Source organism: Lathamus discolor, chromosome Z (assembly GCF_037157495.1).
Source record: "Lathamus discolor isolate bLatDis1 chromosome Z, bLatDis1.hap1, whole genome shotgun sequence".
NCBI classification, from domain to species: Eukaryota; Metazoa; Chordata; class Aves; order Psittaciformes; family Psittacidae; genus Lathamus; species Lathamus discolor.
In genome coordinates, this window is record NC_088909.1 from 30,626,649 (window position 1) to 30,641,425 (window position 14,777).

General features: G+C 42.7%; 1 long non-coding RNA gene across 1 annotated transcript; it reads right to left on the reverse strand.

Moving 5' to 3' along the window:
* Positions 1–9,564: 9,564 nt before the first annotated feature.
* LOC136005214 (uncharacterized) lies at positions 9,565–12,958 on the reverse strand. The gene is made up of 3 exons (XR_010608717.1): positions 12,902–12,958; positions 9,705–9,820; positions 9,565–9,591 (listed from the first exon to the last, which is right to left on the reverse strand). It is a non-coding gene; the product is annotated as an uncharacterized LOC136005214 (long non-coding RNA).
* Between the last annotated feature and the right edge of the window lie 1,819 nt (positions 12,959–14,777).

Consider the following 14,777-nt stretch of genomic DNA (forward strand, 5'->3'; position numbering starts at 1 on the left):
CCATTTGATTTTCAATCACCGGTATTGCAAACTTAATCCACTAATATTAGAACACAAAAATTAATGCTGACAATAAATTCTTCCGAATATCTATAAATGCCACTAAAATTGAGTTGGTTTTTTTTTCACCTGTGCCTTCAAAATGCTGGGATAAATATTTGTTTGGATGCAAGCAACAAACAAGGATATTCTGAGAATTCTGAAAATTTGGTCCTGTACAGATTTACACATTGCTCTGTCCATTATCTTTTCTGGGGCTTCAGCTTCAGCAGAACTACTCAATGAGGAACACTAAGCATGTGCGTCACTCTTTCATAGATCTTAATTACAACACACCAGGCAGAAGTTAACTTTATGGCTTTTCTGTTTATTAATGAATCACTTCCAGTGTGACACAACACCTCAGAAATATGCAACATTCATCAGATGCTGTTCTGAGTAGTTCTAGTGCATACTCAGAATACTGATGCTGATCTTGCTCTCCTCTTCACTGAGCAGTTGACAAAATAAAGATGCTTTTCTTGCAAGAAAATAATTTGATTTTGGTGAACAGGTTTGTCGTTTGGGGTTTTTTGCGGTTTGGGTTTTCAGGGGTTTTGCTTGTTTTTTCAAAAAGCATATTTTCTTTGAAGAATGGTCAATGGCGGTGAGCATTTCTGCAAGAGACCATTCTTAAGAATATTATACACCACCACACGCACTTGTATTCTTGTGTGGCCGTAGTTCAATATTTGATTCTGCATAGGTAACTGATTGCTTGGCTGATGTCTAGGATGCATTCCCCATGTTCTTATTACTTCTTCTCAATGTGATTCTGTCCTGGGTTCAACTATAGCAGCCATTTTTCTCCTTCTTTGGTGGGGTGGGGGATGTTCTAACTGGCAGCGTTGAAAGATACAGTGGCCAGAACTACAGAACATGACTTTGACAGCACAGCCTTCAAGGAACTAACTCTAAAAGCCGTGTCTGGAGAGAGGGCAAAATGGAGCAAGACTCACACCAAAGAGGCGTGCTCGCCTCAGAGCCTGACCAGCCTGTATTAGCTTCTGCACACTGATGATCAAGCTTGTCTTGCCTCTTCTTCAACAGCAGAAATGAGGTTCAAGATCACTTTCCTGTTGCCAACTCACTACACTCCCTGGAGACCCATCCAGCTACCCCACAGTGGAGAAATGCACCACCACAGCCAGGGGTCACCCAATGCCTCTTCAGTAGCACCAGGTACTTGTGCTGCTCCACTTCCTGAACTGCTCCACATCCTTCCTGATGAGCGACGAATGCTTTAAGTTCTTTAATTTAATTTAATTTAAGATCACTACTGGTGCTGCCAGGAAAAAGTGGCAGGTTGTAGCAGTAGGGGACTCTACTTTGAAAGGAATAAAGGCACCCATCTGTCAGCCTGACCCAGTCTCAAGGGAGTGTAGCCTACCAGGGGCTCGGATCAGGGATGTTCCAGACGGGCTGCCTGGTCTAGTAAGTCCCACTGACTACTACCCACTTTTAATGATCCATGTGGGTGCTAGTGATATAGATAGCAGTAGCCTGGAGAACATGAAGAAGTACTACAGAGCCCTGGGAGAGGTGGTTAGGGGCTCTGGAGCTCAGACTGTCTTTTCATCAATTTGCCAGGTTAATAAATGATTAGAGCAGTGGTGCCACAGTCAGGGATTTGGACATCTAGAACATAGGACCCAAATTAGTAGGCCCCAACCCTGGGGGCTGGGGAAGCTGGTCTGACAATGAAGGGGAAGAGTGGTTTTGGTAGGAAGCTTGCCAGGCTGGTCAAGGATGCTTTAAACTAGATGTGTTGGGGGAGGGGGGCATCATTCCATCCCAACACACACAGTCAGTTGCCAACATCTATAATAAATACTTGGAGCAACGTAGAGATATTCCAGCCGCTCCAGCCAATGAGCCGGCTTCATTTGGAGCTTGGCTCAGATGCCTCTATACAAATGCCCATAGCATGGGGAGCAAACAAGAGGAATTAGAGATGTGTGCACGTCTATGGGGGTATGATATCATAGGTATCACAGAAACATGGTGGGATGGCTCCTATGACTGGAGTGTTGAAATGGAAGGTTACAGGCTCTTTAGAAAAGACAGGCCCAGCAGACAGGGAGAGGGAGTTTCTACTTATGCAACTGATAGGCTGGAGAGTATGGAACTCTGTCTGGGGACAGGTGAGCAGTCAACAGAGAGTTTGTGGGTCAGGGTTAAAGGGAGAACAGCAACGGGAGACATGACTGTGGGGATCTGTTACAGGCCACCTGATCTAGAGGAATCTGTGGAGGAAGTACTCGACAGACAGATAGGAACAGCCTCACACTGGCAGGCCCTTGTTCTCATGGGGGACTTTAGCCACCCTGGTATCTGTTGGAGGGATGGTATGGCCCTGCACAAGCAATCCAGGAGGTTCCTCGACTGTGTGGAAGACAACTTCCTTCTGCAAGTAATAGAGGAGCCGACAAGGAGAGGTGCCATGCTTTGACCTCGTGCTCACCAACAGGGAATGGCTGGTTGGAAGTGTGAAGCTCCAGGGCAGTCTTGGATGCAGCGATCATCAGATAGTCAAATTTGAGATCCTCAGGACAGTGAGAAGAGCGTGCAGCAAGCTCACTGCCCTGGACTTCAAAAGAGCAGATTTTGACCTCTTCAGGAACCTGCTTAGTAAGGTTCCATGGGATATAGCCCTAGAGGGCAGGGGGGCCCAAGACTGTGGGTTGGTATTCAAGGGTCACCTGCTACAAGCTCAGGAGTGTTGCATTCCAACTAGAAGGAAGTGCAGCAGGAGGGCCAAGGAGATCTCCTTGGATGGAGAAGGAGCTGTTCAGGAAACTTTGAAGGAAAAAAGAGGCTTATAAAAGGTGGAACCAAGGACAGGTGGCCTGGGAAGAATACAGGGATGTTGTCCGGGAAGCTAGGGATCACGTTAGGAAAGCCAAAGCCCAGTTAGAATTAAACTTGGCTAGGGATGTTAAGAATAACAGGAAGGGATTCTATAGGTATGCAGCGAATAAAAGACAGATTATGGACAACGCAGGCCCCTCCGGAAGCTATCAGGAGAACTGGCTACCCTGGATTTGGAGAAGGCTGAGGTTCTTAATGACTTCTTTCCTTCAGTCTTCACTGCCAAATGCTCTGACCACACCAACCAAGTCTTGGAAGGCAGACACAGGGACTGTGAGAATGAAGAGCTTGGGCCCACTGTAGGAGAGGATCTGCTTTGAGACCATCTTAAGAACCTGAACGTACACAAGTCCATGGGACCTGATGAAATCCATCTGCGGGTCCTGAAGGAGCTGCCAAATGAAGTTGCTAAACCACTGTCCATCATATTTGGAAAATCGTGGCAGTCAAGTGAAGTTCCTGACAACCGGAAAAAGGGAAATATAACCCCCATTTTCAAGAAGGGCAAAATGGATGACCTGGGGAATTACAGACCAGTCACTCTCACCTCTGTGCCTGGCAAAATATTGGAACAGATTCTCCTGGAAGGCATGCTAAGGCACATGAAAAACAACAAGGTGCTTGGTGACAGCCAGCATGGCTTCACTAGGGGGAAACCCTGCCTGACCAATTTGGTGGCCTTCTTTGATGGGGCTACAGAACTGATGGACAGGGGTAGAGCAGTTGACATCATCTACCTGGACTTGTGCAAAGCGTTCCGACACTGTCTCCTACCACACCCTTGTCTCTAAATTGGAGACATCAATTTGATAGAAGGACCACTCGGTGGATAAAGAACTGGCTGGATGGCCGCACACAAAGAGTTGTGGTCAATGGCTCAGTGTCCAGCTGGAGACCAGCAATGAATAATGTCTCTCAGGGACTGGTGTTGGGACTGGTCTTGTTCAACATCTTTGTCGGTGACATGGACAGTGGGATTGAGTGTGCCCTCAGCAAGTTTGCCAGTAACACCAAGCTGTGTGGTTCGGTTGATACACTGGAGGGAAGGGATGCCATCCAGAGGGACCTCGACATGTCTGTGAGGTGGGCTGATGCCAAGCTTATGAAGTTTAACCATGCCAAGTGCGAAGTCCTACACCTGGGTTGGAGCAATCCCAGTCACAGCTGCAGGTTGGGGAAAGAAGAGATTCAGAGCAGCCCTGTGGAGAAGGACTTGGGGGTGCTGGACAATGAGAAAATGAACATGACCCAGGTTCAGTGTGCGCTCGCAGCCCAGAAAGCCAACCGTATCCTGGGCTGCATCAAAATGCTGCAGGTTGAAGGAGCTGATCCTGCCCCTCTACTCTGCTCTCGTGAGACATCACCTGGAGTATTGTGTACAGTTGTGGTGTCCTCAACATAAAAAGGACATGGAACTGCTGGAACAAGTCCAGAGAAGGGCCACGAGGATGATCAGCGGACTGGAGCACCTCCCGTATGAAGACGGGCTGAGGAAGTTGGGGCTGTTCAGCCTGGAGAAGAGAAGGCTGCGTGGAGACCTCATAGCAGCCTTCCAGTACCTGAAGGAGGGCTATAGGAATGCTGGGGATGGACTCGTCATTAAGGACTGTAGTGACAGGACAAGGGGTAATGGGTTCAAAATTAAACAGGGGAAGTTTAGGTTGGATATAAGGAAGAAGTTCTTTACTGTTAGGGTGGTGAGGCACTGGAATGGGTTGCCCAGAGAAGTTGTGAATGAGCCATCTCTAGAGGTGTTCAGGGCCAGGTTGGATAGAGCCTTGGGTGACATAGTTTAGTGGGAGTTGTCCCTGCCCATGGCAGGGGGTTGGAACTAGATGATCTTAAGGTCCTTTCCAACCCTAACTATTCTATGATTTTATAATTTATCTCACAGTTTATGGATGAATAAACAAACACACGCAAGAACAAGCATGAGGCAGACAAACACAAACAGCAGTAATAATCTCAAAAGACTGAGTAATGAAACTTGAGCATTACGCATCTGATCAGCGGTTTACGCTGGACTGGCTGATGTGCAGATGTACAAAGATAAATTCGGTTTTTGACCCTCTATTTTTCAGACATGTCCATGATTTAAGAAACTCAAAAATGAGAACTTCCAAACAGATTGTGCTTGATGCACAAACATGAATTTTTGTCATGCTTCCTGTGATCAGCTTGGCAACAGTTGACCATCCTATTATCAGGAAATACTTCAGGAAAAAAAGGAAATGTTCCCTGGCACCTGCTCACAGGAGGTTGCTATATTTTAATATACGGAATGTTATGGCAGAAATGGTATTTGTATGATCATAACTTCTTTATCACTGAACTTTGCTGCACATTTGACAAGACATTCACAAAAAATGAGATGAGTTTTAGAAAATGTTAATTTAAATGTGTTCAAGTGTAAAAAATGGAACAAGTTAATGTGTCAGTATACTGACACAAAAAGAATGCCGTCTATGAAGGGATGGTTTGGTCTCACAACATTCAGCAGCTCCTTTCAAGCTGCAGTGGATGGTTACCGGATGGAAGGTCACAAGGAGAAACAGCAAGATGAGAGCTTGGCAAGAACTGTCTGCGTGCTCCTCTTGTGCAGTTATTGTTGCTAAATAAAGCTGCAGCCCTGTTTTTTCCAATCATGTGTGTCCCGCTCTTCATTTGCAGCATGTCACTGACAATGTAGATAGCATATACAACAAACCAGAAGCTTTCTCATAAAACATCCATCAGGACACACAACTTCAAAGCACATCAAGTACAAGACTGCAAATTGAAAAAGAATGCTTACCAAAAGTGCAGTTTTCTGAAGGTAAAGCATAATAAAAATATTAAAAGCTCTCCATAATCTCTTGCATCTAGATTGCTTTTCATTTCAGTCCTCAAAAAGTACTTCTGACTGACAAAGATAAAAGCAAAAGGGTTCCAGCTGCTGCACACAACCTGCTTTCCCAATTCTCAGATAGGCTATATTGTTTGCCCCCTCTTGAATGAGGGGAAAAAATTGCTTGGAAACACAACTAACCTATGTTCTTCAACTTGAGAGTTGACTCTCTTCTGAAATTCTTTAACTGAAACACTGAAGTCTTTACTCATTTGTTACTTACTTTTTCTTGAGATCAAAGAGATGTTAGCTGAGTAAATGCAGAACTAAGTACTCATAATAACGGAGAGCTTCCAGTGAAAAGCTCTAAGGCCTGAATTTCTGTCTGAGAAGTATCTATCCTCCATGCTTAGGAGTTTGTTTTCCTGGCTGTAGGGGTAATCCTGGCATACATCCTTCCTGAAAAACTGTGTCTACAAAGGGGCACTGGAACATCTTATCATTCTGATGCTGAGACAGTGATCCTGGGGACCGTCAAGCACGTGGAGAAAAATAAATAAAATCCAACAGCTGCTAATACAGAGGATAACACGCACTGTCTTCAGAGTGGGTCTGCAAGGGAAAAAGACACAGCTACTCTCGGTATGTCTGCTTTCAGTTTCACATACACATTGTCCTGAACAAAATCTAAGGCCTTGGCGATTTCCTTCTTTTAATGTAATGCTTGACCTTCAACATTTCTAGTCTAATTAAGTAACTTCATGCCATTACTATTATATTTTTTTAAATGTGACATCATGTGCTTATCTCCCTCTTCCCCATGACCCCTGAAATCCATGTATATTGGATGCAAGGAGATGGAAAATCAAACCACTTCACTACATTGTACTGCAAAGCACCCTAAAACACACACAGAAGTTCTATACATGGCTTGTTATTCATTATCTAGGTACTGCAGAAACTTGCATAAATGCAGTAACATTGCTTGATATAAAAGATACTAAACATAACCCATGTAACACTACTATGAAACATACTTTCACATAGCCTTTTAATTTATGGCATTGCAAATCAAAAGCAAGAGGTGATCCAGAAAAGAAATAAAAACATTCCATGAGAAAGTGATATATGAAGGATAAAGTACTGAAATGCATGTTTAGGATACGGAGTATAAATCAATAAAACCCATATTGTTTAAAATCTGTCTAAGATCAGCTAACTTGATCTTTTAAAGTTGTTTCCAGTTTATGCCCACGATGTGTGGTGCTTCCCTGTGGTTTATTATTTTACTTCAATGGCAGAGGGTGGAAACCAACAAAGCTCAGTAACCATACTGCATAGCAGAATGTAACCATGGAAGCATTTGTCCACTTGTCACAGCCTCTACAGAATGATTCAGCCATTCATTTCATTGAATCAATATTGAAGCTTTTAAGATTTATTACTTGAGGGTGGAGGAAAACTAATAAAACAAATTCCTTGTTGCCTCCCATTAAATACATCTTGTCACAGTAGGCATATTAATAATTTGTAAACACTTTACTAATGTCGTGTGGGCTACGTTACCATCCCTCCTCATGGAGAGACATGGAGATTACTCATAATGTATTTGCATTAACATGCCTGATACTCACTGAAAGAACGTAAAGGTTTCTGACACATTCTCTTGCCCAGTATAGAAGCTGAATCAAACAGAAAAGACAAAAGTTGTAAGAAAACAGGGGTGGAGCGAATCTGTTTTAAAATTCATGAAAATGCTTCCATCAAAAGGGCTTCTATGTCTACTGACCACTCTCTTATTTATGTCATACACAGGACATTTTTAATCATACTTTAAATGCCTGAAAAAGTGGAAGGGGATGATTTATTTTACAAGTATTTTTACCTTAAAATTATAAGATAAAGGCACAACTGAAACCAGCATGTTTTTTATGAAACACAGCCATTTCTTAAGCTCTGTCCTGGTAAAATACATATTGTAGATTACAGCTAGCTGTAGTACATGACAGATTTTTCATTTTTTTCATCAACTTTATACTGAGAATTTGAAATAAAGCATAGCAAGATGCTTACAGTTACAGCACCACCACTATCAGGCACAGAGACTATTAATTCAACTGTTTAATTTACACTCACATGCCTTTATCAGTGAAAACTGGGGGCACCTTAAATACACAGTTCAAATATTTATCAATACAGCAGGCTGTGAATGCCATATATTAAAGATGCTCCTCCTATATTAAAGATTCTGCATCAGATCCTCTGCCGTGAGAGAGTCTCCTTGCTCCTGCCCCCACTCCCTTCTACTATTCCATCTCCCTTTTGTCAAAGCTATTCAGCATACCCCGCTATTGCAGCCGTGAGGAGCTTAAAACAAAAGATGAAAGTAACTACAGGATATTCCAGACAACTCCCTCGCTTGCCTATAGACCTCTCTTCACATGCGAAGAACAGTGCAACGGTGGGAGAAGAGCCTGCAGTTGACAGGAAAGCACAGGCGTATTGGGGCCTATGTAAGGGCACTTTCCCACTTGCTGGAATGACATCAAAGGACTTTTTGCCAGTGAAAGATTTTCTCAGTTGTGGGTGTAGGTAGTAGTGTACCAATACAGAATACAGCCAGAGTAAAAACTCATGTGCCAGTGGGCTTCTAACCAAGGAAAGGTCTTACATCCACGAAAATGCAAACACACTTACATAGCTGTGCCATCAGTAAGGGCAAATTATCAGTAACAAGGAGGCCAACAGCTGAAACCCCAAAGCTTAAAAAATATCACAAAACATTCAACTCCTTCCTGTGAGGGGAAAAACCATCAAAATCCTTAAGCTTTCTATTTACAAAATGAAGAATAATTTAGTAGAGTAAAAAAAGGCCAGTATTCCATAATCAAGAAAAAAAAAAAAAACAAAAACCAAGAACCAAACACCAACATTCAATAAGCATCCATCTTTGTGCAATAGTATAGTAAAAATCCAATCAGAAACAAAATTAAAAATAAATCAGTACACAGATTATAGAAAAGGGAACTAGAGAGCAGACAGTTTAAATGACACTGTGTAAATTATAGAAGATTAAAGACATAAGGGAAAACCACTGGGTTGGCAAGACAATGGCAAGGTTAATAACTACATTTTACGTACCTGTAACAATCAGCTCCAAAGGTAACAAAAGGAAGTTTAGGCTATACATGCAGCTTGACAGCAAACCTAGCCAAATAAATGTAAAGGTTGATGTGGGATTTTTACTTAAAAGGAGGCAAAATAAATTAATGGAAGAACATATGTGATCTTTTACAAACTGTGCAATTTGGTTTAATTCTGAAAGATTACAAACGTAAAGGACAGTAATTGTGCTGATGTAACAGAACTGAATAGTTGGAGGACTTACTTTTTAATCATATTATCGCAGGGTAAAGACATAGTGCAATGCTAGTAAGCAGTGCAATGTTGAAAATCGGATTAAAAACCAGCTGGTAGGCCTCAAAAAAAACATTATCCAGTAAAATATTCTGAACAAAATATAGACTTCATCATAAACAAATGAAAATACTTCTATTATTTAGGTTCAACACGGCTTACCAATAGGTCTGCTGCTCCTCAACATTCTCTCCCTGTAAATACAGAAATTACAGCTGGATGTTTGTGATGTCAATATGAGCAGAAAGGAAATTACACTATCACAGTGATACAGCTCACCTGGTAAGCCAGTTCTATTAAAATAAGTCATCTTAACACTGCTGAATACCTTCAAAACTAAAAATACATGTTACACTTTACAAACAATCTTCTGGATCATTCTCACCTGCAGAAACTCAAGCAGAGAAGCAGCTCTCTTTAAGTGGGCCAATGTGATGCTGTGACCGGGACAAAAAAAAAAAAAAACCACCAACACAACAGAGTTAGTGTGATCCTTAGATACATCAACAGTAGATTAGTGACAAGTAGCTGGGATAAGGGCATCATTTACCTTTGTATGCAGCACTAATAAGGTGGATATTTGAAACTGCATGAAGTTCTGCTGTCCACATTTTAAAAACAACACTGAAGTGCATGGTGGAAGCAAGCAAATAAAATCCCCAAAACCTGAGAAACAGAGAAGGCAGAGAAAAAAAGTTAACAAACTCAAGTGTTTAATTAATTAAAAAGAGTGAAAGCCTTAATTACAGCACACAAATTCTCACAGATAAAAACAAGAGGATGAGAACTGAAGAGGTTCTTTACTTTACTTAAGGAACACATATAAAAAACTAACAGCTATTCCTGGACTTAATTACAGATTCATCCAGCTAAAATTGGAAGGGAACTATGACAGTCTATAAAAAAAAAATGAACTTCAGTTATCACACTACAGAAACATATTCATCAACACAGGTGTATGAATAGGAATTCATAATCTTACAGCAAACTCTGTCTGTGAATAATCTGAAATAAACTTTTAGGAGTCTATACTCCATTTTTGTATACTGTCTCTACCATAACTGAATGGCTTACACTGGTGGATTTTCTTACTTAGAGGATGCCTGAACTGAGAAAAGTAAAATGTGAGTCAGAAGCGAATATGCAACTCTTAACAGATTGCTGGAAACTAAGTTTCAGAGAACCAATGCACCCTACTGGCTGTGTTATGGAAGGTGCACACCAAATTTCTACTAAGAATACATATTAGATTAAAATAAAAATAATTAAAATGTAACCAATTTGTGTTGAGTAACCAAAGGGTAGCAGCAAATACATGAAATATGAAATTGGGAAGCAATAGTCTGTATCCACAGGTAATTTTTCATTTATTCTCATTAAACCCATAATATTACTTAACTAAACTATTAAATTCTGTGGTCATTTCTAACCCATTTTAGAGTGGAATACTTGGAACCCTGCAAACTAAAAAGGGGTTTCTGCAAGATTTGAGGATCAAGGCCCAGATTATAATACAAATAATTGAATATATACATGGAAATACTTGCTTCCTCTATACTTCTGTCCTTAAATAGCTCCAACTTCACTTTACACATCTTTCACTTAGGCACTGCTTAGTAACTTCACACTTTGTTTGGGCTCCATTGGAGCTGCAGATCTATCTTGATATTACCATTTCCTAGAATTTTAGTACCTTCCCTCAGTACTAAGCAGGGAATCAGAGACAGACAAAAGTTGTATATTTGTTTCTGTGTGAATATTTTTAATAAGTCATAGCTTATTGTGTCATTCAAACAATTAACACATATATTTAGACACTTGGCACTGGTTATCTAAATGCAAATCTAGCCCTGTGGCCCCAAATCATAGAATGACTTAAAGGCTTATAAGGTGACACGACATGTATGGAATTTCCAGGAAGAAAGAGATATAAATATGCATATTTTATTAAAAGTGACAAGTTACATCAGGCCTCCAACATCTCCTTTACAGTACATTTCCACTGTTTTCTTAAGATCTTTTTAATATTTCTGTGTGCATGCATAACTTCCTAGCTCTGATCAAGCCACACTAGATGTAACATGACCAAGGGGAATGTGGTAGAGATCCCTGCAGTTGCTCTTGGAATACCATGGAGTGATTAACACTGACCCTGTTGCTCATTGAGAATGCACTATTAGGATATGCAAAGTAACTTACAAGAGGATGGAGAAAGGCTTTATTCCTATTAGCATTCATGGGAGCTATGCAGCTCCAGTCTTGTTCATCAAGTTTGGAATATACCCTTTTGTCATTGATGGGAAAATGTCACTAGTTACAAACGGTTACACATAGGGGTATAGCAGGGTCAAAGCAAACTCCAGCACTTTCTTTCCCCATCTAAGGCAGAGTGCTGCTTCAGCAGTTCTTTTTAGACCTGATGGTACACCTCCTTAGATAAAAGAAAGGGTGAAATTCCCTGCCCTCACCTCTTCTGCAGCCTTATCACCCAAAGATTAAAGAACAACTCCAAAAGGATATGCCATTAGTGGTATATGATGGGACAATCATCAGGCACTGATGCAGGCATTGCTGCGTATGAAGTCTGCCTTCAAACTCCTCTCCAGGTCCACCCACAGCTCTGACAGGTCTCATAAAACAGTCTTTCAACAACGTGAATAGGCTCTGAGTCATCAGTTTCCCAGCTACAGACAACTACAGTCGTTTCACTTCTACTTCTGAAAGCTCCCTTTAAAAACCAAAACAAAACTGGTTGGTGCTGCAGATATTCTTTGCCAGATGTGGCATGACACCTCTTGATAGTTGGAATTCCCATTCACCTTGTTATAATTACTCGTTGTCAACTTGGGATCCCACAAGAAAACTTAGGGTTATGGGAAAAAAATTCAGTTTTGTCATGTCCAATATGGCTCTTGCTGGAAATGCAGCTTGTGGAAGATTCAATCTACTTTGCATTTTGCCATCCCCTCACACACATAAGATTATTCTGGAACCCCTACAAGTACGTTCACACATTTGTCATGTAACCCGACAACCTCAGATTGTCTGTGTAGTACAGCAGCTTCTGTGTCAGGCTGTATCTAAGGCCTTTGGTGCAGCTGTGTTAATTAGCACAAGCTGGGCATCTGACCCATGATAAAAATAGAAGGCTTATTTTTGAGTCAGCTTTGGCAGGGAAGGTGCTCAGAAATACTCCAAAGAAAACAGAGCATCCCTACTTAGGCTTCTGAACAGTTTAGAAATAGCCTCCTGACTTGCAAGGAACTTCAGTTTGAGTGAATTCTAATTACGCTTGGCACTTACAGCAATATTTTAACAAATGCAGAATGAGATCTGCTGACAAACAGCTTCTACTAACTGTGCCCAGCTTCCTGCTGGAAGGAAATCCTGTTTTTACATTAGTCCTGTTCTGTGCTTCTCCGTAAAAGGCAGCAACTGGACCTGCCTCATCTGGCCAGCTCATATTTTATCTTTACTGCTGACTTCTGCACCTGAGAATATTTATGTTCTTTAATGCAAACCTTCCCTTACCTACAGCATGGAACTTCAATGCTCTTGACAGAACTATGTAAAGAAGTTAAAAATAATAAAGAAAATGTATTCCTTTTCTTATCAGGCAAGGGAGACTTAAGAATACTTTATTTTACCCAGTCCACCCCTCATCCACAATAGAGTACTATTCTTAGGTAGGTACTGCAATATATATACTTAATCTTTCAAAAAAGCTGAGACAAGAACACACTGTACCTTAAGAGCTTATTTCATAGTGCCTGCAAATTGGGTTTCAAGCTTCTTTAGCTTCTGTGGGTGCGAAGCGCTACATGCAACAGAGCTACACGATCATTAGCTCTTATGTTTATGTCTTTAGGCTCAAGTTGTTTAGTTTTTGAAACTAAAGTAATAAAAAAATTTTGCCTTTGTTAACACCAAACACATTGTTAACCTCTTTGGTTATTCAGGAAAGCCTGAAAACAAGAAAGGGGAAAAGAAGGGAAAAGGGAAAATGAAGGGAAAACAAAAAAATAAAGGGAAAGGGAAAAATAAGGGGAAAGAAAAAGGAAAAATACCAGGGAAAGGGAAACAACACCTTATTTAAAACTACTTTCTTTTTGAAAGATTAATCTGTTGAGTAACTAGACTCACAAATACACTTGACTTCAACAACAGCGCAATCACTTGTTACAACATATTCAGCCTAGCCTTAGAGTTGTAAGCTTCTGTAAGAAACATTGCACTTACTCCTGCTGTAACCAAAAACTTCCTTCTAAGGCCAAGTCAGAAGAAACCCACACTAAATTAAATTTACTACACAAACTAGGAAGATTTCCTATTCCAGCCTATTGCCTCAGCAACTGCAACAGCTGCTGCCAGTTCTTTGATAGTGAAAATTACTCTATTAGGGGAGCTGAAATATCTACAGGCCTTAATTGATGGCTTCCCTCTTGTGGAAAAAAAATCATGCCATCAGCATGGCCTGAACACCTGTATCTCTGCAGTATAAGTCCTGAGTAGGGAGAAAACAACGTAAGGGGCTCCTAGCATAAGAAGGACATGGAGCTTTTGGAGCAAGCCCAGAGGAGGCCACAAAGCTGCTGCGAGGGCTGGAGCAGCTCTGCTCTGGAGACAGGCTGAGAGAGCTGGGCTGGGTCAGCCTGGGGAAGAGAAGGCTCCCTAAGGGGAGACCTTAGAGCAGCTTCCAGTGCCTAAAGGGGCTACAAGAAACCTGGAGAGGGACTTTGGAAAAGGGCCTGTAGGGACAGGACAAGGGGAATGGCTTTAACCTGACAGAGGGGAGACTGAGATGAGCTCTTAGGCAGAAGTTCTTCCCTGTGAGACTGGTGAGGCCCTGGCACAGGGTGCCCAGAGAAGCTGTGGCTGCCCCATCCCTGGCAGTGTTCAAGGCCAGGCTGGACAGGGCTTGGACTAGCCTGGCCTAGTGGAAAGTGCCCCTGCCTGTGTCAGGCGGTTGGAACTGGATGATCATTAACGTCCGCTCTGTGACTGTATCGAATGCATGAAGGGGCAAAAATAATCTGCATGGCAACTTACAAGCAAGCAGTAATGCACAAAGACCTGCACACTAAAGATACACAGGCTTTGGTGAGGAACTGCCAAGTGCTACAAGCTAACAGGGCTCTCAGAATGATTGTTTTAAGCGTTCTAAACACAAGACAGGCTCTGCTCCTCCAGAAACAGGGCCACTCACAACGGAGCCACGCTCTCGGGCGACCGACCGGCCTCCCGGCCGCCAGGCCCCTGCTGGGCCCCCCTCAGGGCCGCTGTGCCCCCGGCAGCCGCCGCATTCCCTCACAGCCCCGCGCCGGAACGCTGTCACCGGGGCAGCGCCGGCTCCGAAGCGGCCGAGACCCGGGCCGCGGCCAGCGGAGGCAGGGAGAGAGGTGCAGCAGGCCCGCCACGCACCCTGAGAGCCCACTGAAGGCCTCTGATCCGATCCTCGGCAATAAGGGGCGCCCTGGGCCTTTAAGGGTGGCGGGGGCGGTTCCACGGTGCGGACGTGGCGGATTTGTGCCGCCGCCATTGCGCACGCCACGAGCGCAGGCAGCAAGCAGGGCAGCGGCCCCGGAGCCGGCGGAGTGCGGCAAGGGCCGCGCCGCGCCGCGCC